The sequence below is a fragment of the Aegilops tauschii genome, chromosome 1, assembly GCF_002575655.3.
Source record: "Aegilops tauschii subsp. strangulata cultivar AL8/78 chromosome 1, Aet v6.0, whole genome shotgun sequence".
NCBI classification, from domain to species: domain Eukaryota; kingdom Viridiplantae; phylum Streptophyta; class Magnoliopsida; order Poales; family Poaceae; genus Aegilops; species Aegilops tauschii.
In genome coordinates, this window is record NC_053035.3 from 397,263,050 (window position 1) to 397,284,334 (window position 21,285).

Here is a 21,285-nt window from a genome sequence, read left to right on the forward strand (position 1 = left end):
CTCGTCGGTGAACTGCCTTGGAGACGGGTCCGGACGTCTTGTGCAGCCACGTTCACCACGGCCGTCCCTCCGCCTGGTGTCCACCCCGAGGTAGCGCTGGCCGCCTCCGCATCTTGGGCCGCGCTGGAGCCCACGGCCGGCTGTGGCTCCGACGCAGCCTTCTACGGCTCCGACGCGGCCTTCCCCGCACGCCGGCTTGGCGGAATCCGGACCGCCACCTCATCCCTCGCGGCCGGCTCGCCCTCCACCGACTGTGCAGGCGGCGGATCAGGCCTGCCGCCCTGGGCTGCCCTAGTCGGAGGGGTCGGCTCCGGCGCCTTCTCCAAGATGATGACATCGTCGCCGCTTCCCCCCAGCCCTGGCTGGTCGCCGCTGGCTCCCCCTGGTGAGGGCTCCGTGTCCCCAGGTGCCATGGCGCGCAGGGGGGTGACCATCAAAACCTCCCCTGCCGCCGCCGCCGCCTCAGCCTCTGCCTGGGCCCTGGCTGCGGCCTCGGCGAGTGCCTTCGCCACCTCCTCCTCCCGAGCCGCCTGGGCGGCGGCTGCCTTCCGTGCCTCCGCCTCCCGTGCCTCCTGCTCCTCCCGCGCCTCCCGCGCGTTCCTTTCCGTCGCCTCCTGGAGGTCGGCGCGGGGGTCCACGCGGCGGGTGGTGCTCCCAGAGCCCCTCGGCGACTCAACGACGGAGCCAGCAGCCGCCCACTCAAGCGACAGTGGAGCCCTGATCATTGGAGAAGAAGACAAAGGTTCAAGAACCACCAAAGAAAAGAAAGAAAGAGAGTACACAGAGAAAGAGAACTTACGCCGACACGGTCTGCGGTTGCTTCACCACTTTGCGGAAACGAGCCGCCTTTGCGGCCGCCTCTTCCCGCCTGGTGGCTGCCGCCCCGCCCCTGGGCTTCTTCGTTCGGCTGCCGAATAGACCCTGGGCGGCGCGACGCTTCTGCCCTCCACCCCGAGCAGGCTGCGCGGCGGAGGAGCCCGCGCGGCGTCCAGATGCCGGCTGGCGGCGCGGGACGGCCTCGGCTTCATCCTCGTCCGGCCAGTCGTCAAAGGTAGCAGTGAACCCGGAGCCGCCGGCTTGGCCACCGCCCGGCTCGACGGCGTCGTCCATATGGACCGCCCCCAGGTCGGGGTCCTCCAGGTCGTGTTCGGTCCGGTCGGGGACGAAGCGGCGCTCCGCGTCTGACCCGCCGGCCGGCCGAAGCAGAGGGCTCTGTCGAAGAACAAGCCGACTAAGTCAGAGTCGGCCAAGAGATGCACGGCAACAAGGCTGAGAGAGAGAGAGAAAAAGAGACAAGGGGAGCATACCGTAGGCGGAGGATTGGCTCGGCTATATGGCTCCTTGCCGAACTGCCACTCTTCAGTGAGTTGGCAGTTTGCCAGGTAGTTCACCATGTAGGCGACCTCATGGCGCGGCATCTCCTTGGTGCACATTCGGCTCGGATCAAGCTGGCCGCTCATCTGACAGATCAGATGAGGCCGGCTCTGGAGCGGAAGAACCCGGCGCGTGATGAACGCAGCCAGAAGATTGGGCCCCGTTAGGCCCTCCGACTGGACCATCACCCGCAGTCGGGCGATGGCGGCGTTTCCAGCCGGCGACAGCGTCACCGCCCGGAAGGACCACTGGGGCAGCCTGCCCGCCGGTGGGCCGGCTACGTAAGCCGGCAGGTTGATGTAGTCGCCCCGTGGAGCGATGTTCCGCACGTAGAAGTATGACTTCTGCCACTTCTTCACCGATTGGATCAGCGTGATGACGGGGAAGGGGTTGTCGGCGGCCGATCTCCGCGACGCGATGAAGGCGCCAGTATGAGCCGGCACGCCCTTAGTGCGCGTGCCCAGCTTCGACTGGAAGAACTCCCCCCGGAGCTCAAGGGTGGGGAGGACGCCGAGATAGCCCTCGCACAGGGTGACGAAGGCAGACGGCAGCACCACCGTGTTGGGGTGAGATGGTGCGGCTGGAGCTGATAGAATTCGAGCCAGGAGCGGAAGAAGGCGCTCACTGGCAGGCCGAAGCCGCGCAAGAAGTGCGAGCGGAAGACCACCCGCTCGCCCTCCTGCGGCGCCGGCCTGATTTCCTTCGCCGGCGCGAGGCGGACCTCGACTTTGTCCGCGGTGGGCAGCCGCCATGTGTCGCGGAGGAAGTCGACGTGGTCGTCATGGACGTTGGAGCCGTCCCAATCCCCGCCAAGCTGCTCTACGGTGGGAGGCATGGCAAAAGCTAGCACGGCGGCAGAGAAGCGTGCGGTGGAAGAGCGCGGCGGCGAGGCGCTGTCGCAAGAACTGGCAAGAGAAAGAAGACGATGGAAGTAGGAGGAGCGTGCGAGGGCCTGCCGCCCTCCACCTCCCCCTACTTATAGCCTCACGAGGCCGAAGAGGCCGGACGTGGGGGGGACGTGGGATTAACTACGCCCACTCCCCCCACGTCTCGCGATTATTGCGCATAAGTGCGAGCCGAAACTGCCGCACGGAACGTGCGGGCGGTTTCGGGATACAAAGGATCCACGCCTGGGCCGGGGCGCGGACGTGGCGGGCCCCCTCCCTGCGGCGACGTCCCGTCACGCGCGTGGGCTGGCAGGCTTTCCGGCCACGTGGTTCGCCGACGGCCCGTGGCCGGCCCGCGGCCCGGTGCATGTGCCAGCGGGTTCCCGCCCTCCGACTCCAGAAGATTTCAACTCAGGCGGCGCGCCTGACCAAGGCCGGCTCCCTGCTGCCGGCTTGTCACGATAGGAAGCTGATCGAGCTTCTCAACCCACATTCCACCTCGAAGCCCAATCAGCTTCGGGGACTACTGTCGGAGTAAATGGCCACGGGTAGCCTAACCAACTGCCCTTGGTTCTTCAGAAAAAATTATCAGGCCTTCGGGCCTCCAAGCACTCCGAGCATTGGGCCGCCTTCCCTAGCCGGCTACCTCTGAAGCCGACTCGCGGAAGGCAACCCAGCCTCACCAACTCCTCCCCAGAACGACTACGGGGTGGCCGACTCCAAGAAGCCGGCCAAGAAGGACGCCGACTCCAAAGAGCCGGCCGAGACCACAACCACCCGACATTTGGCTTGCGCTCTCGCTAGCCGGACAGCCGCTCTGCAGTCTATGGCTGAGAGTGGGCCGCGGGGTGGAGTGTACAGTACTCAGACTCTGGGAGCGGATTTAACTGAGCAGATACTCAAAAAGAAAACGGCCGGGTCGCCCGAACCGTTTTTTCTCCCAAGACGTTTTTCGCGTGGCTGACCTCTAGCATTCGCTCTTGCCAGCCGGACAGCCGCTCTGCGGTCTGTGACTAAGAGTGAGCCTTTGGTACCGTGCACGCTACTAAGCCGTTTGTGGGAATGAATGTCTCGGGCCAAGCGGCGAGCCTCCGGGCCAACTCTAGCTAGCGCCGGGGCAAACAGTGATGCAACCGTAATAAAATGCGGAGATAGCCCCACGAGCGTCGCTCGGGGTTATCCGTGTTTGTGTGGTCCAAAATCATGCGGGTGAGGATCTCAAATTGCTTTAGGCGCAGACGAGGTGGAGATGATCTCCGGCAGGCGGCCCGAGCCTCCGGGCGCTTGAGCGACGCCCCAGCCGGTCGGGCTCGACCGAACTGGCGTCAAGGCGAACAGGCGGCCGGGCGGTTCGCCTGCCGGACAGGCGTCGGAGCAGGAGGCCGTCCAGCCGGCTTGGCACAGCCAGCAGTGCGGGTCGCGACTGGCCGTCCGAATGGCGAAGCAGGCGGACGGGCCAGCCGGACGTTTTTTCTTTTTTCTGGCCGGCTGCTGGCAGCCGGACAAACACTTATTTCTTTTTCTTCTGCCGGCTGCAGGTAGCCGGACATTCTTCTGCATAAGCAGCCAGCTCGGTGCTTTCCTTTTCTATCTCGGGCTGCCGGCCTCTCTCTCCTTTTTTCTTCTTTTTCTTAGCACTCGGCCCGACTCTTTTCTAACAATCGAACTCTTCTTTCCTTTTTCTTTTTGTCCGACTCCACACGAGCAGCCGGCCTTCTGTTTCTTTTCGGGCACCCGGCCGAAGCGGAGCCGGCAGGGGAAGTCGGACGAAGCCGTCGCGGGCAGCCGGGTCCCAACAGGCGGCGCGCGGAGCAGCCGGGCAGCAGCCTTGGTGGGGCGAGGAGGAGGGACTCGGGCGCGGGAGCAGCGACGGATGACTCGGGCGCGGTAGCAGGCGGCACGCAGAGCTGCCGAACGCGGGAGCAGGCGGCCCAGGGCCTATGAGCGTTAGGCAGCCAGGAGCGTGGCCGGATTGAGTGGATCACTACAAAAAAAAGACACTTCCGTGATGATACGTGTTTGTCACAGTAGGTCACGTTTTCTGTCATGCATGTACATCCATGACGATTTTATGACAGAATCAAGATAGTCATACATGTGCTGTCGTAGAAGTGTTCCATGACATTACCAAAATTATCATCACGAAAGTGTCCACTTCCATGACGATAAATCGCGCGTCATGGAAGTGCTTTCGTCAAGGGTGACCGACACGTGGCATCCACCGTAATGGGTCGCCGTTAAGGTATCGGGTCCGGTTTTGGATCCGATAACCCGTTAACAGCCCGGACCAATGAGGATTTTTCACGTGTAAAATTCTCATTGGCCAGAGGAAACACGTGTTGGCTCACCGTTGGGACAGATGCCATCCATTCATTGGACAGGAGGCGCCTATGATAGGTCGACACGTGGCATGGCCCAACAGAGGCCCATTCCTGTGTAAAGGCCAGCCCATTTACTTGGTCAAAAGGTAACGGGCCAGCCCACGGGAAGCCTGTTCCTATATAGCCCATTTACGGCCCGCTAACTCACGACCCGTTAGGGCCTATCGGAATTAAGCCCAGTAGCTTCATCTGGGCCGTCCAATATGATTCCAGCCCGTTGTAACTTCCGGCTCATGTATGGCCCATGATGTCTTTCGGCCCATACGAGGCCATTTGTAACTCTTGGCCCATTAACGGCCCGTAGTGAATCTAGCCCGCAATGAACAGTGTATCGCTTCATACCCACTAATGGCCCATTATTCCATTGGGCCGTTTTCAACCCGTGTTATCTTTCAGCCTTCTCAGGGCCCATTTATTCTTAGGCTTATTTCCAGCATCGGTTACTTATGACCCGTTACTGGCCTTTTCTGCTTGTGGGCCAAATTCAGCCTATGGTTACAATCGGCCCATTAATCCATTGGATCGTTTTCATAGCGTCATCAAATACGCTCGATTAACGATGGCCCGTTATTGTCGGCCCATGAACGGACGATTCCAAATCTAGCCCGTTTACGACCCATAATGCGGTATGTTAATGGCCCATGTTTGGCCGATCGATCATACGGACTGTAGAAGGCCCATTGATGCTACGGGTCGTAGAAGGCCCATTGTTTCTACGGCCCTTACAAGGCCCATTGTTTCTACGGCCCGTAGGAGGCCCATGGTAACTACAGTAAATATGTAGCCCATGGTTATTGTGGCCTAGTTTTAAAAAATAGGTTATTGCGGCCAAACCGCGGAAAAAGAACTGCACTGACTACAAGCAAACAAATAAACAAGACAGCAAGGAAATAAATAAGCAAGCAACTTACGGTAGGCTATCACGGCTATTACACATATTACATCCATTGGGCATCAAAGTTCGCCACCAGTGCAAATATATGGAACAAAGCAGCATATCATATACATTGGTTGTCAAAGTTGGCGACCAGTGCAAATAAACGCTGCAGCAAAACAAGTCCAGAACTGAAACCACTTCAGAAGATCTCAAGAAACAATATCCTAGGTACCCATAATGCTGGCAAGATGCTTAGCAAGCTTATTAACTTTCTCTTGTTTGGCGCTTAAATCCTCCAGCGCTTGCTGTTGCACCAGAAAGTATGCATCTGAATTTTGCAGGGACTTCCTCAGTCCTTCAGCTTCCTGTCGGATCACATCTGATCGATGTCTTTCAACATGAAGTTGAGACTCAAGAAGACGAACTGATTCAGGCAGCGAGTTTGAAGAGCTTGTGCCAGCAGTAGTGGCAGTAACTCGAACACTACATCAAGACATGACTTTTGGGTTCTCTCACTGTCGTCAAGATAGTTTTTATCAGCATTCTTGGAGACCAGCAGGGATGTCTCACTATCTTGAACCTTATCTGCATTACTTCCTTTACCATTGCATAACGGGGTACTGTTCTCCAATATTTTGTCCGCATTCTAAAAGAGAAACAAGCAGACACATCACAGGTTTACCATGTTGTTTATGAAACTCATTTTGGTAAGTCAGTTCAGTAGTAAAGTGGACAGGATAACAGCATGAAACAAACATATATCTATGTACCATGGTCACTTTATGGTCTATATCATTCTAGTTTTTGTTGCCAAATCAAGATAGACACACAGTTCAAATAATATTTGTTCAGGACAAAGCAGAATAGACAGAATATAAGTGTGGGAAACTATAGAGCAATAACAACACTTGTAATGTGCATGACATGAGAACATAACTGTTTATTCAATTGAAACTGAAATCAATATAGAGCAAGTTACAACAACAAACCAGTTAAAGAAACAGGTTTAAAACATACCTGTTGCGCCATTGGAGTTTCAATTCCATCCTTCAAATTTGAAAATAGTTGGTATGAGTAAATACAGTGATGCAAGAGCAAAGGAGTATGAACCATAGCTACAGAACCTGACATGAGAACAATTCTTCTTCTCCTTTAAGCGTTGAGTTGGGATTCGGAGTGGTGGTCCTCATGCTTTGGGCACTGCAGTTCCCTTACTAACTGATCGTGTTTGGGTGCTCTGTGGTGGAGACGGTGTTGTGTCAACTGGAACTGGGCTACTATCTGTTAGGGTTAGGGTTAGAAGAGGTGTAGCTGGTTCTCTGTCCAACTGGGTAGGGGTACAATCTGTGAGAGTCTGGGTTATGTGTGGTGGGGCTGGTTCTTGCGCAAGTACAACTGTGGTTCTATCTGCATCAACTGGTAGCACTATCTTTTCTGAAGATCGTGTTGTTACTCCCTTAGATACTGCCATCACCCTCTCCAATTCAAATGGCTGATAAACAAGAAAAGTAATTGAATGTACAGACATCGTATGATAAGACAGGTGCAATGGATAGTGGGGAATAAAAGAGGGCATGAAATAATTTACATTTATGTTGTCTAACCAAACAGGATAGCATGACACAATTTCACATATATTATGGCTAACTAAACAGGATAGCATGACACAATTTCACATTATGATGGCTAACTAAAAAAGATGGAAAGACATAGTTCAAAATATGATGACTATGTAAATAGGATGACATGATATAACTATATAATGTGTTTATTAAATAGGTTGACATGCCATAATTCACATACATGCCGCCTATGGAAACATGATATAATTCACAGATAGAATGACATAATTCAAGATATGATGACTGTAAAAACTAAACAGGATGAGATGATATAACTATATGATGTCTTTATTAAATGGGTTGCCATGCCATAATTCAGATAGATGCTGTGTATGTAAACATGATGGCATGATATAATTCAAATATATGATTTATATAGTAAGCAAGTAAGCATATGGCAATCCATATATGATGTAAAAAATAAGCAATGCAAGAGAACATGTATGACATGGGTAATATAATCCTGCCAAGTTTGAGCGTAGACCTCAGGGGGGAAATAGGACTGGTCATCAGTCTCTGAATCCTCCTCTGAGGAGCTCTCTATAACCAGCATGATGTTTGCTTCAGCAGGTAGCATTGTCTACTCTTAATACCTTGTTTTTACTCCGGATACTTCCATCACCGCTTCAAATGGCTGATGCATAGGAAGAGTAGTTGAATATACAAATGTTGTCGACAAATGGAACACGTAATACAAAAAATGATAGCATGATATAATTCACATACATGATGATTGGCTAAACAGCATGGCATTGGATAATTCACATATATAATGCCTTTGCAACAAGATAGCATTGCATAATTCACATATATAATGTCTTGCAACAAGATGGCAATGCATAATTCACACATATGGTAATTAGACACTAAACAGGTGGCATTCACACAAAGCATGTCTAAACTAATCAAATGACATAGCAATGCAAGACACATACGCACGATATGAGCAACATAACCCTGCCAAGTTAGAGCATACACCTTGGGGGGAAATAGGACTAGTCATCTGTCTCTGAATCCTCCTCTGAGGAGCTATCCGTAACCAACAAGATATGCACTTCGTCAAATAGCATAGTCTGCTCTGAAGACCTTGTTTTCACTCCAGAATTTTGTTGGAGATCGTAGCAGAAATTTAAAATTTTCTACGCATCACCAAGATCAATCTATGGAGTCATCTAGCAACGAGAGAGATGAGTGCATCTACATACCCTTATAGATTGCGAGCGGAAGCGTTCAAGTGAACGGGGTTGATGGAGTCGTAGTCGTCGTGATCCAAATCACCGATGACCGAGCGCCGAACGGACGACACCTCCGTGTTCAACACACGTACGGAGCAGCAACGTCTCCTCCTTCTTGATCCAGCAAGGGGGAAGGAGAGGTTGATGGGGATCCAGCAGCACGACGGCGTGGTGGTGGAAGTAGCGGGGATCTCGGCAGGGCTTCGCCAAGCTCAGCGAGAGGGAGAGGTGTTACGGGAGGGAGAGGGAGGCGCCAGGGGCTGTGGTGCGGCTGCCCTCCCTCCCCCCTCCTATATATAGGCCTCTTGGGGGGCGCCGGCCCTGGGAGATCTGATCTCCAGGGGGGGCGGCGGCCAAGGGGTGGCTTCCCCCCAAGCCAAGTGGCGGGCGCCCCCACCCCTAGGGTTTCCAACCCTAGGCGCAGGGGGAGGCCCAAGGGGGGCGCACCAGCCCACCAGGGGCTGGTTCCCCTCCCACTTCAGCCCATGGGGCCCTCCGGGATAGGTGGCCCCACCCGGTGGACCCCCGGGACCCTTTCGGTGGTCCCGGTACAATACCGGTAACCCCCGAAACTTTCCCGGTGGCCGAAACTGGACTTCCTACATATAATTCTTCACCTCTGAACCATTCCGGAACTCCTCGTGACGTCCGGGATCTCATCCGGGACTCCGAAAAACTTTCGGGTTACCGCATACTAATATCTCTACAACCCTAGTGTCACCGAACCTTAAGTGTGTAGACCCTACGGGTTCGGGAGACACGCAGACATGACGGAGACGACTCTCCGGTCAATAACCAACAGCGGGATCTGGATACCCATGTTGGTTCCCACATGTTCCACGATGATCTCATCGGATGAACCACGATGTCGAGGATTCAATCAATCCCATACACAATTCCCTTTGTCAATCGGTACGTTACTTGCCCGAGATTCGATCGTCGGTATCCCAATACCTTGTTCAATCTCGTTACCGGCAAGTCACTTTACTCGTACCGTAATGCATGATCCCGTGACCAACCACTTGGTCACTTTGAGCTCATTATGATGATGCATTACCGAGTGGGCCCAGAGATACCTCTCCGTCATACGGAGTGACAAATCCCAGTCTCGATCCGTGTCAACCCAACAGACACTTTCAGAGATACCTGTAGTGTACCTTTATAGTCACCCAGTTACGTTGTGACGTTTGGTACACCCAAAGCACTCCTATGGCATCCGAGAGTTACACGATCTCATTGTCTAAGGAAATGATACTTGACATTGGAAAAGCTCGAGCAAACGAACTACATGATCTTTGTGCTATGCTTAGGATTGGGTCTTGTCCATCACATCATTCTCCTAATGATGTGATCCCGTTATCAATGACATCCAATGTCCATAGTCAGGAAACCATGACTATCTGTTGATCAACGAGCTAGTCAACTAGAGGCTCACTAGGGACATGTTGTGGTCTATGTATTCACACATGTATTCGATTTCCGGATAACACAATTATAGCATGAACAATAGACAATTATCATGAACAAGGAAATATAATAATAACCATTTTATTATTTCCTCTAGGGCATATTTCCAACAGTCTCCCACTTGCACTAGAGTCAATAATCTAGTTTCATTGTGATGAATCGAACACCCATAGAGTTCTGGTGTTGATCATGTTTTGCACTAGGGAGAGGTTTAGTCAATGGATCTGCTACATTCAGGTCCGTATGTACTTTACAAATATCTATGTCTCCATTTTGAAAACTTTCACGAATGGAGTTGAAGCGACGCTTGATATGCCTGGTCTTCCTGTGAAACCAGGGCTCCTTGGCAAGGGCAATAGCTCCAGTGTTGTCATAGAAGAGAGTCATCGGGCCCGACGCATTGGGAATCACCCCTAGGTCAGTAATGAACTCCTTCATCCAGATTGCTTCTTGCGCTGCCTCTGAGGCCGCCATGTACTCCGCTTCACAAGTAGATCCCGCCACGACGCTTTGCTTGCAACTGCACCAGCTTACTGCCCCTCCATTCAAAATATACACGTATCCGGTTTGTGACTTCGAGTCATCCAGATCTGTGTTGAAGCTAGCATCGACGTAACCCTTTACGACGAGCTCTTCGTCACCTCCATATACGAGAAACATATCCTTAGTCCTTTTCAGGTACTTCAGGATATTCTTGACCGCTGTCCAGTGTTCCATGCCGGGATTACTTTGGTACCTTCCTACCAAACTTACGGCAAGGTTTACATCAAGTCTGGTACACAGCATGGCATACATAATAGACCCTATGGCCGAGGCATAGGGGATGACACTCATCTTTTCTCTATCTTCTGCCGTGGTCGGGCATTGAGCCGTGCTCAATTGCACACCTTGCAATACAGGCAAGAACCCCTTCTTGGACTGATCCATATTGAACTTCTTCAATATCTTGTCAAGGTACGTACTTTGTGAAAGACCAATGAGGCATCTTGGTCTATCTCTATAGATCTTGATGCCTAATATATAAGCAGCTTCTCCAAGCTCCTTCATTGAAAAACACTTATTCAAATAGGCCTTTATACTTTCCAAGAATTCTATATCATTTCCCATCAATAGTATGTCATCCACATATAATAAGAGAAATGCTACAGAGCTCCCACTCACTTTCTTGTAAACACAGGCTTCTCCATAAGTCTGCGTAAACCCAAACGCTTTGATCATCTCATCAAATTGAATGTTCCAACTCCGAGATGCTTGCACCAGCCCATAGATGGAGCGCTGGAGCTTGCATACCTTGTTAGCATTCTTAGGATCGACAAAACTTTCCGGCTGCATCATATACAATTCTTCCTTAAGAAAGCCGTTAAGGAATGCCGTTTTGACGTCCATTTGCCATATCTCATAATCATAGAATGCGGCAATTGCTAACATGATTCGGACGGACTTCAGCTTCGCTACGGGTGAGAAAGTCTCATCGTAGTCAACCCCTTGAACTTGTCGATAACCCTTAGCGACAAGTCGAGCTTTATAGATGGTCACGTTACCATCCGCGTCTGTCTTCTTCTTAAAGATCCATTTATTTTCTATGGCTCGCCGATCATCGGGCATGTCAGTCAAAGTCCATACTTCGTTTTCATACATGGATCCTATCTCAGGTTGCATGGCTTCAAGCCATTTGTTGGAATCCGGGCCCGCCATCGCTTCTTCATAGTTCGAAGGTTCACCGTTGTCTAACAACATGATTTCCATGACAGGGTTGTCGTACCACTCTGGTGCGGAACATGTCCTTGTGGACCTACGAAGTTCAGTAGTAACTTGATCTGAAGCTTCATGATCATCATCATTAACTTCCTCCCCAGTTGGTGCAGGCACCACAGGAACATCTTCCCGCGCTGCGCTACTTTCCGGTTCGGAAGGGGTGACTATCACCTCATCAAGTTCCACTTTCCTCCCACTCACTTCTTTCGAGAGAAACTCTTTCTCCAGAAAGGACCCGTTCTTGGCAACAAAGATTTTGCCTTCGGATCTGAGGTAGAAGGTATACCCAATGGTTTCCTTAGGGTATCCTATGAAGACGCATTTTTCCGACTTGGGTTCGAGCTTTTCAGGTTGATGTTTCTTGACATATGCATCGCATCCCCAAACTTTTAGAAACGACAGCTTAGGTTTCTTCCCAAACCATAATTCATACGGTGTCGTCTCAACGGATTTTGACGGAGCCCTATTTAAAGTGAATGCGGCAGTCTCTAAAGCATAGCCCCAAAATGAGAGCGGTAGATCGGTAAGAGACATCATAGATCGCACCATATCCAATAGAGTGCGATTACGACGTTCGGACACACCATTTCGTTGAGGTGTTCTAGGCGGCGTGAGTTGTGAAACTATTCCACATGTCCTTAAGTGTGTGCCAAATTCGTGACTCAAATATTCTCATCCATGATTTGATCGTATGAACTTTATTTTCCTGTCACATTGATTCTCAACCTCACTCTGTAATTCCTTGAACTTTTCAAAGGTTTCAGACTTGTGTTTCATTAGGTAGACATACCCATATCTACTCAAGTCAACAGTGAGAGTGAGAACATAACGATAGCCACCGCGAGCCTCAACACTCATTGGACCGCACACATCAGTATGTATGATTTCCAATAAGTTGGTTGCTCGTTCCATTGTTCCGAAGAACGGAGTCTTGGTCATCTTACCCATGAGGCATGGTTCGCACGTGTCAAATGATTCGTAATCAAGAGACTCCAAAAGTCCATCTGCATGGAGCTTCTTCATGCGTTTGACACCAATGCGACCAAGGCGGCAGTGCCACAAGTATGTGGGACTATCGTTATCAACTTTACATCTTTTGGTATTCACACTATGAATATGTGTAACATCACGTTCGAGATTCATTAAGAATAAACCATTGACCAGCGGGGCATGACCATAAAACATATCTCTCATATAAATAGAACAACCATTATTCTCGGATTTAAATGAGTAGCCATCTCGAATTAAACGAGATCCTGATACAATGTTCATGCTCAAAGCTGGCACTAAATAACAATTATTGAGGTTTAAAACTAATCCCGTAGGTAAATGTAGAGGTAGCGTGCCGACGGCGATCACATCGACCTTGGAACCATTCCCGACGCGCATCGTCACCTCGTCCTTCGCCAGTCTCCGCTTATTCCGCAGCTCCTGTTTTGAGTTACAAATATGAGCAACCACACCGGTATCAAATACCCAGGAGCTACTACGAGTACTGGTAAGGTACACATCAATTACATGTATATCACATATACCTTTGGTGTTGCCGGCCTTCTTGTCCGCTAAGTATTTGGGGCAGCTCCGCTTCCAGTGACCACTTCCCTTGCAATAAAAGCACTCAGTCTCAGGCTTGAATCCATTCTTTGGCTTCTTCCCGGAAACTGGCTTACCGGGCGCGGCAACTCCCTTGCCGTCCTTCTTGAAGTTCTTCTTACCGTTGCCTTTCTTGAACTTAGTGGTTTTATTCACCATCAACACATGATGTTCCTTTTTGATCTCCACCTCCGTTGATTTCAGCATTGAATATACCTTAGGAATGGTCTTTTCCATCCCCTGCATATTGAAGTTCATCACAAAGCTTTTGTAGCTCGGTGGAAGTGACTGAAGGATTTTGTCAATGACCGCGTCATCCGGGAGATTAACTCCCAGCTGAGTCAAGCGGTTGTGTAACCCAGCCATTTTGAGTATGTGCTCACTGACAGAACTATTTTCCTCCATCTTACAATTGAAGAACTTGTCGGAGACTTCATATCTCTCGACCCGGGCATGAGCTTGGAAAACCATTTTCAGCTCTTCGAACATCTCATATGATCCGTGTTGCTCAAAACGCTTTTGGAGCCCCGGTTCTAAGCTGTAAAGCATGCCGCACTGAACGAGGGAGTAATCATCAGCACGTGACTGCCAAGCGTTCATAAAGTCTTGGTTCTCTAGGATGGGTGCTTCACCTAGCGGTGCTTCTAGGACATAATCTTTCTTGGCGGCTACGAGGATGATCCTCAGGTTCCGGACCCAGTCCGTATAGTTGCTACCATCATCTTTCAGCTTGGTTTTCTCTAGGAACGCGTTGAAGTTGAGGGCAACGTGGGCCATTTGATCTACAAGACATATTGTAAAGATTTTTTGACTAAGTTCATGATAATTAAGTTCATCTAATCAAATTATTCAATGAACTCCCACTCAGATAGACATCCCTCTAGTCATCTAAGTGAAACATGATCCGAGTCAACTAGGTCGTGTCCGATCATCACGTGAGACGGACTAGTCAACATTGGTGAACATCTTCATGTTGATCGTATCTTCTATACGACTCATGCTCGACCTTTCGGTCTTCCGTGTTCCGAGGCCATGTCTGTACATGCTAGGCTCGTCAAGTCAACCTAAGTGTATTGCGTGTGTAAATCTGGCTTACACCCGTTGTATTCGAACGTTAGAATCTATCACACCCGATCATCACATGGTGCTTCGAAACAACGAACCTTCGCAACGGTGCACAGTTAGGGGGAACACTTTCTTGAAATTATTGCGAGGGATCATCTTATTTAAGCTACTGTCGTTCTAAGCAAATAAGATGTAAAACATGATAAACATCACATGCAATCAAATAGTGACATGATATGGCCAATATCATTTTGCTCCTTTGATCACCATCTTCGGGGCGCCATGATCATCTTCGTCACCAGCATGACACCATGATCTCCATCATCATGATCTCCATCATCGTGTCTTCATGAAGTTGTCACGCCAACGATTACTTCTACCTCTATGGCTAACGTGTTTAGCAATAAAGTAAAGTAATTTACATGGCGTTATTCAATGACACGCAGGTCATACAAAAAATAAAGACAACTCCTATGGCTCCTGCCGGTTGTCATACTCATCGACATGCAAGTCGTGATTCCTATTACAAGAACATGATCAATCTCATACATCACATATATCTCATTCTTCACATCCTTTTGGCCACATCACATCACAAGGCATATGCTGCAAAAACAAGTTAGATGTCCTCTAATTGTTGTTGCAAGTTTTTACGTGGCTTCTATAGGTTTCTAGCAAGAACGTTTCTTACCTACGTAAAACCACAACGTGATATGCCAATTTCTATTTACCCTTCATAAGGACCCTTTTCATCGAATCCGTTCCGACTAAAGTGGGAGAGACAGACACCCGCTAGCCACCTTATGCAACTAGTGCATGTCAGTCGGTGGAACCTATCTCACGTAAGCGTACGTGTAAGGTCGGTCCGGGCTGCTTCATCCCACAATGCCGACAAAACAAGATAAGACTAGTAGTGGCAAGGAAATTGGCAACATCTATGCCCACAACAAGTTTGTGTTCTACTCGTGCATAGAAACTACGCATAGGCCTGGCTCATGATGCCACTGTTGGAGATCGTAGCAGAAATTTAAAATTTTCTACGCATCACCAAGATCAATCTATGGAGTCATCTAGCAACGAGAGAGATGAGTGCATCTACATACCCTTGTAGATCGCGAGCGGAAGCGTTCAAGTGAACGGGGTTGATGGAGTCGTACTCGTCGTGATCCAAATCACCGACGACCGAGCGCCGAATGGACGGCACCTCCGCGTTCAACACACGTACGGAGCAGCGACGTCTCCTCCTTCTTGATCCAGCAAGGGGGAAGGAGAGGTTGATGGGGATCCAGCAGCACGACGGCGTGGTGGTGGAAGTAGCGGGGATCTCGGCAGGGCTTCGCCAAGCTCAGCGAGAGGGAGAGGTGTTACGGGAGGGAGAGGGAGGCGCCAGGGGCAGTGGTGCGGCTGCCCTCCCTCCCCCCTCCTATATATAGGCCTCCTGGGGGGCGCCGGCCCTGGGAGATCTGATCTCCAAGGGGGGCGGCGGCCAAGGGGTGGCTTCCCCCCCAAGCCAAGTGGGGGGCGCCCCCACCCCTAGGGTTTCCAACCCTAGGCGCAGGGGGAGGCCCAAGGGGGGGGCGCACCAGCCCACCAGGGGCTGGTTCCCCTCCCACTTCAGCCCATGGGGCCCTCCGGGATAGGTGGCCCCACCCGGTGGACCCCCGGGACCCTTTCGGTGGTCCCGGTACAATACCGGTAACCCCCGAAACTTTCCCGGTGGCCGAAACTAGACTTCCTACATATAATTCTTCACCTCCGGACCATTCCGGAACTCCTCGTGATGTCCGGGATCTCATCCGGGACTCCGAAAAACTTTCGGGTTACCACATACTAATATCTCTACAACCCTAGCGTCACCGAACCTTAAGTGTGTAGACCCTACGGGTTCGGGAGACACGCAGACATGACCGAGACGACTCTCCGGTCAATAACCAACAGCGGGATCTGGATACCCATGTTGGCTCCCACATGTTCCACGATGATCTCATCGGATGAACCACTATGTCGAGGATTCAATCAATCCCGTATACAATTCCCTTTGTCAATCGGTACGTTACTTGCCCGAGATTCGATCGTCGGTATCCCAATACCTTGTTCAATCTCGTTACCGGCAAGTCACTTTACTAGTACCATAATGCATGATCCCGTGACCAACCACTTGGTCACTTTGAGCTCATTATGATGATGCATTACCGAGTGGGCCCAGAGATACCTCTCCGTCATACGGAGTGACAAATCCCAGTCTCGATCCGTGTCAACCCAACAGACACTTTCAGAGATACCTGTAGTGCACCTTTATAGTCACCCAGTTACGTTGTGACGTTTGGTACACCCAAAGCACTCCAATGGCATCCGGGAGTTACACGATCTCATGGTCTAAGGAAATGATACTTGACATTGGAAAAGCTCTAGCAAACGAACTACATGATCTTTGTGCTATGCTTAGGATTGGGTCTTGTCCGTCACATCATTCTCCTAATGATGTGATCCCGTTATCAATGACATCCAATGTCGATAGTCCGGAAACCATGACTATCTGTTGATCAACGAGCTAGTCAACTAGAGGCTCACTAGGGACATGTTGTGGTCTATGTATTCACACATGTATTACGATTTCCGGATAACACAATTATAGCATGATCAATAGACAATTATCATGAACAAGGAAATATAATAATAACCATTTTATTATTGCCTCTAGGGCATATTTCCAACAAATTTTCCATCACCGTGTCAAATGGCTGATGCACACGAAGAGTAGTTGAATGTACTAACATTGTTGACAAATGTAATACGTAATGAAAAAAAGGATGGCCTGATATAATTCACATATAAGATGACTGGATAAGCAGGATGGCATTGCAAAATTCACATATATGATGTCTGGCTAAACAAGATGGCGTTGCATAATTCACATAAACTATGAAAAAACTAAACAGGTGGCATTCACACAAAGCATGTCTAAACTAAGCAGATGACATATTTGATGTATAAAGTAAGCAATGCAAGGCACCATATGTATGATATAACCAACATCAGCATGCCAAGTTAGAGCGAAGACCTCAGGGGGTAAATAGGAGTGGTCTTCTCCTTCTGAATCCCCCTCAGAACAGATATCTTCCTCTCGATTACAATCCGAAATGGGTGGAGGGGGGCTGCCTCTGCGCCTTGCATGGAGCGACGTCTGCATGAAATTTTATTGCCATGCAAGGCTCGTCTCTTTTGCTCTACATGTTCAGTTCCATTGTGTACAATAACTGACATGCGTAGGAATAAAACATAGTGAGATTATGTAAGGAGTGCATGTAGAAGTCCAGAGGGATGGTAGCAACCTGTGGATAGACCCAAAACCAATGATAGCAGGCAGATAATGGCTTCAGTTAAAAAATACAGATAATGGATTCTTTACTGTTTGTTTCCCACCCAACATGAAACTCATAGTAGACACCAGAGATTAACCAGATAGTAGATACATACTATTGATTGCGGACCCGATATATACCCCACAACCATTTAAAAACTCAATTTTGACCATTAGTTTGGAGCTGACTCAGAGTCTAATCGGTGAACAGGACGACAAAGTAGCATGTAATATTAAGCGATGCATAACATAAGCAGACACGAAAGAGTGCGACCTCTCTTGCGGACCCGTGTAGTCCTCGAGGTCATCTGCTCGGTTGATGATGGTAATGCAGTTGTCATGGCTGCCAGCGGTGGGGAAGAAGATCTGAGGCGGCGAAAGACAGTCTAGAGGCCGGATCCCTGCTGTGCTGGACCCTTCTGTCATTGGAGCAGCTGAGCTCGGGTGGACGACGGCGCAGCAGGAGCGGGACAAACCACACAAGGTTTTCTTTGACAACTATCTGTAAGAGAAGTAATTCTGTAAGGGCTCGTTTGAATTGGAGGATTCTAACAACGCAGGGATAGGAAATACACAGTAATAGGATAGGAATGCACGTGCAAAACAGAGAATTTAAAAACACAGGATTTCTGCCAATCTGGGTTTTTGGTTCACAAGAATTGGAAGATCACAGGATGCAAAGAAGCATGGTGAGATTAAGTCAAACCACAAGAAAATTTACGGTTATAATGCTATTATGCTACTATCTGTTAGTCTTGTGCTACATGAATAGGAATTTGAAAAGGAGGACAAGTGGATATTAAAATTCCTACGGTTTTTCTTTCAAGGAGACACTAAAGGAAAAAATCCTACAGTTTTCCTTTGCTCCATTCCTTTGAACCAAATGCATGAATAGTAGTACCATAGGAAACTTTCCAATTCCTATGTTTTTCCTTCACTTTTCCTTTCAAGCACTGGCGTTTCTAGCAGGCAGGCTTGAGCAAGGAAAAGCCTACACTCAAAAAATGTTTTTGTGCTACTTCTACTACTTTGGACCAAGGCCACTGCCCTACTAGCTCAACTCCCAGGCCCATCAACAAATGCACAGCTCAAACGCGCAGAGATAAATAATGATGGCTTTTAAGAGAGTCCATCACGGATAGCTAAGTTGCCTGGTACCTCACTGCTTGTCATATAGTAGGAGAAACTAATCATATTTCACGTTACTGCGTGTGCTCAGTGGACAATATATATAACATGTAGAGTAGAAAAGAGATGCAACAAGTGTACAACCTCTTTGGCGAAGCCATGTCGATCTTAGCATGATTGGGTTGGTCGGTGAGGATGATCCGGCTGACTTGGATGTCGGAGGAAGGGAAGAAGATCTTAGGCGTCTTGAGATGGAGCCCGGGGTACTGCTCCGCTGTGATGGAGGGTTTCGTCGTTGGAGCAGCTCCGGTGAGTTGTACGACGCCGAGGCTGAAGCAGGACAGGAGGGACAACGTTAACCTGAGTGGAATTCTAATAGCATCTCCAATAGATGACGTAAAATACATAACCACAAAGTGCTAGATGTGAAATACATCAGCCGCTCATCTCTGAACTTAACTGTCGAAACTGAATTTAACTGTCAAAACTAAACTTAACTGTCGAAACTCAATTTTGTTGTCGAAACTGAATTGTACTATCGAAACTGAACGCACGAGTAGCAGAAAAGCAGTAGCAGCAGCGCGTGCAAGAGCCGGGGCAGCTGGTCATGTAACGACATCAAGTGAGGCTACACGTCAGTCGACTGACTTTTTCATCTCTGGTCAGTCGATTTTCCAACCGTTGGATACGAAATCAAGGGCCTGCAGTTCATCTTCAACCTCCACCCCCCTGAGCCGCCAGCCACCACCAGCCAAAGAGCCCCCCCGCCGCCCTGAAAGCACTCCCCACCGCTGGTCCGCCGCTGCCCTGGCCATCCCTCTAGCCCCCCCCCCCGTGCCGAGCGTTTTCTCCGGCGATCCCCACGCCACCGCCCCACCACCGTCGCGGACCACTGCCCCCACCCTGAACCCTAAGATAGATAGTGGGGTACCTCTCTGGCGAGCCCCCCTCCCCGCTGCGGCTAGTTCTTCCTTAACTCCGGCGAGCCCCCCCACCCCCTGAAAATCGACTGACCCAAAAGTCGATTCAGTCGACTGAAGTGTAGCTAAATTGTAGCAGCATCGCAAGCAAGAGCGAGAGCAGCAGCAAGAGCAATAGAAAGAGCAGACCAAGCAGGGGACCGAGAGCAAGAGTAGAGCAGCAGCGCAAGCGAGAGCTAAAGCAGCAGCAGCTCCTACTGATGTGGACATCGCCGCCGAGGGAGTGACGCCAAGGAGGAAGTGGCCGGCGACGCCACCGTGGATGGAGCCACGCCGTGTCGGCTCGGGTTTGAGCGTCGGCAGCTCTGTGAGATCGAATCAAGAAGAAAATATAGCAATTAGTGTACAACCTCTTTGGTGGCGCCGATTAGGCCTCAGCTTCATCCGAGGGAACGGTGATGATGATGCTCTTCAGGTGGTGCAGGTGAAGACGGCGGTGTGGGAATGGAGGTGGGGCGAAAGACGAGGGGAACATTGGGGCAGCTCCTTGGAGGTGGAGGGCAGGGTGGCTGAACCGGCGGGACGACAAGATCAATGACGGATCCTCATCCGGTACGGTGGATGAGGGACTTTGAGGTGTTGTTGTGGATGACGTCGTCGGGGAAGAGGCTCCGGCTGGGTGGCAGACAGAGGAGGGTGTGGGGCTTCGCGGATTTTCGCGGCCTCGGTGTATGAATGGGGAAAATGGGTGGGCGGATGGGATGGGAGTGGGGAACCATGGCTTAGGGACGCGCTTGTCCGCAATGTGGGGTAAGTTACGAAAGTAGCCCCATCGATTTGACCTAGGCGGTTCTTTCGGTTCAGGGGTATCATGGGCATTTCACATTCAGGATTTCACAGGAGGTGGGAGTTTTCGCTCGCGTTGTAATTTTGGAATAGCAAGGCGCGGGTTGAGATGGAGGGAGTTGTCGGAGCACAACGAGACAAAGATATATCTTAAATATTTTGGGGTAACAAGGCACGGGTTGAAATTTCCGGACAAGCCTAACGTGTACTGTACCAAATCAATTCGCACTTCCGTCGACGAAAAAACAAAAAGAAATCAATTCGTAGCACACAAGAGAGTCTAGTCCCGTGTACTGTACCAAATCAATTCGCACTACAAATGTCATTGAAAAATTTGAAATCATGTGATGTGCAATTAAAATATTTCGCTACGTGTATAATGCATGCAACCTGCTACTCAAATGAACGTTTTAGTGCATTCCAAACGTATATACAACCGCTTCAATATGAACTAAATTTGAATTCGTTTCTCTATTTGAATAACATCTATAATAATGATTGTTGTGAAGTCAAACCATTTGAATTCGTTTATCTATTTTAATAAGATCTACAATCATCATTATTGTCAAGTTAAACCATCGTTTGTGTATTATCTTCACAGCACACCACATGATTACTCTCGAGTTAGATATGAACTATGTGTACTATATGAACTCGAACTCTATTTTTTGAATCCACTTTATGTTGTTTTCAAATCACTGCACATTTCAAGCTCTAGCTAGATCTTCATAATCTAAACCATGTCTCATATGTATAATGTGTTTATCACATAAT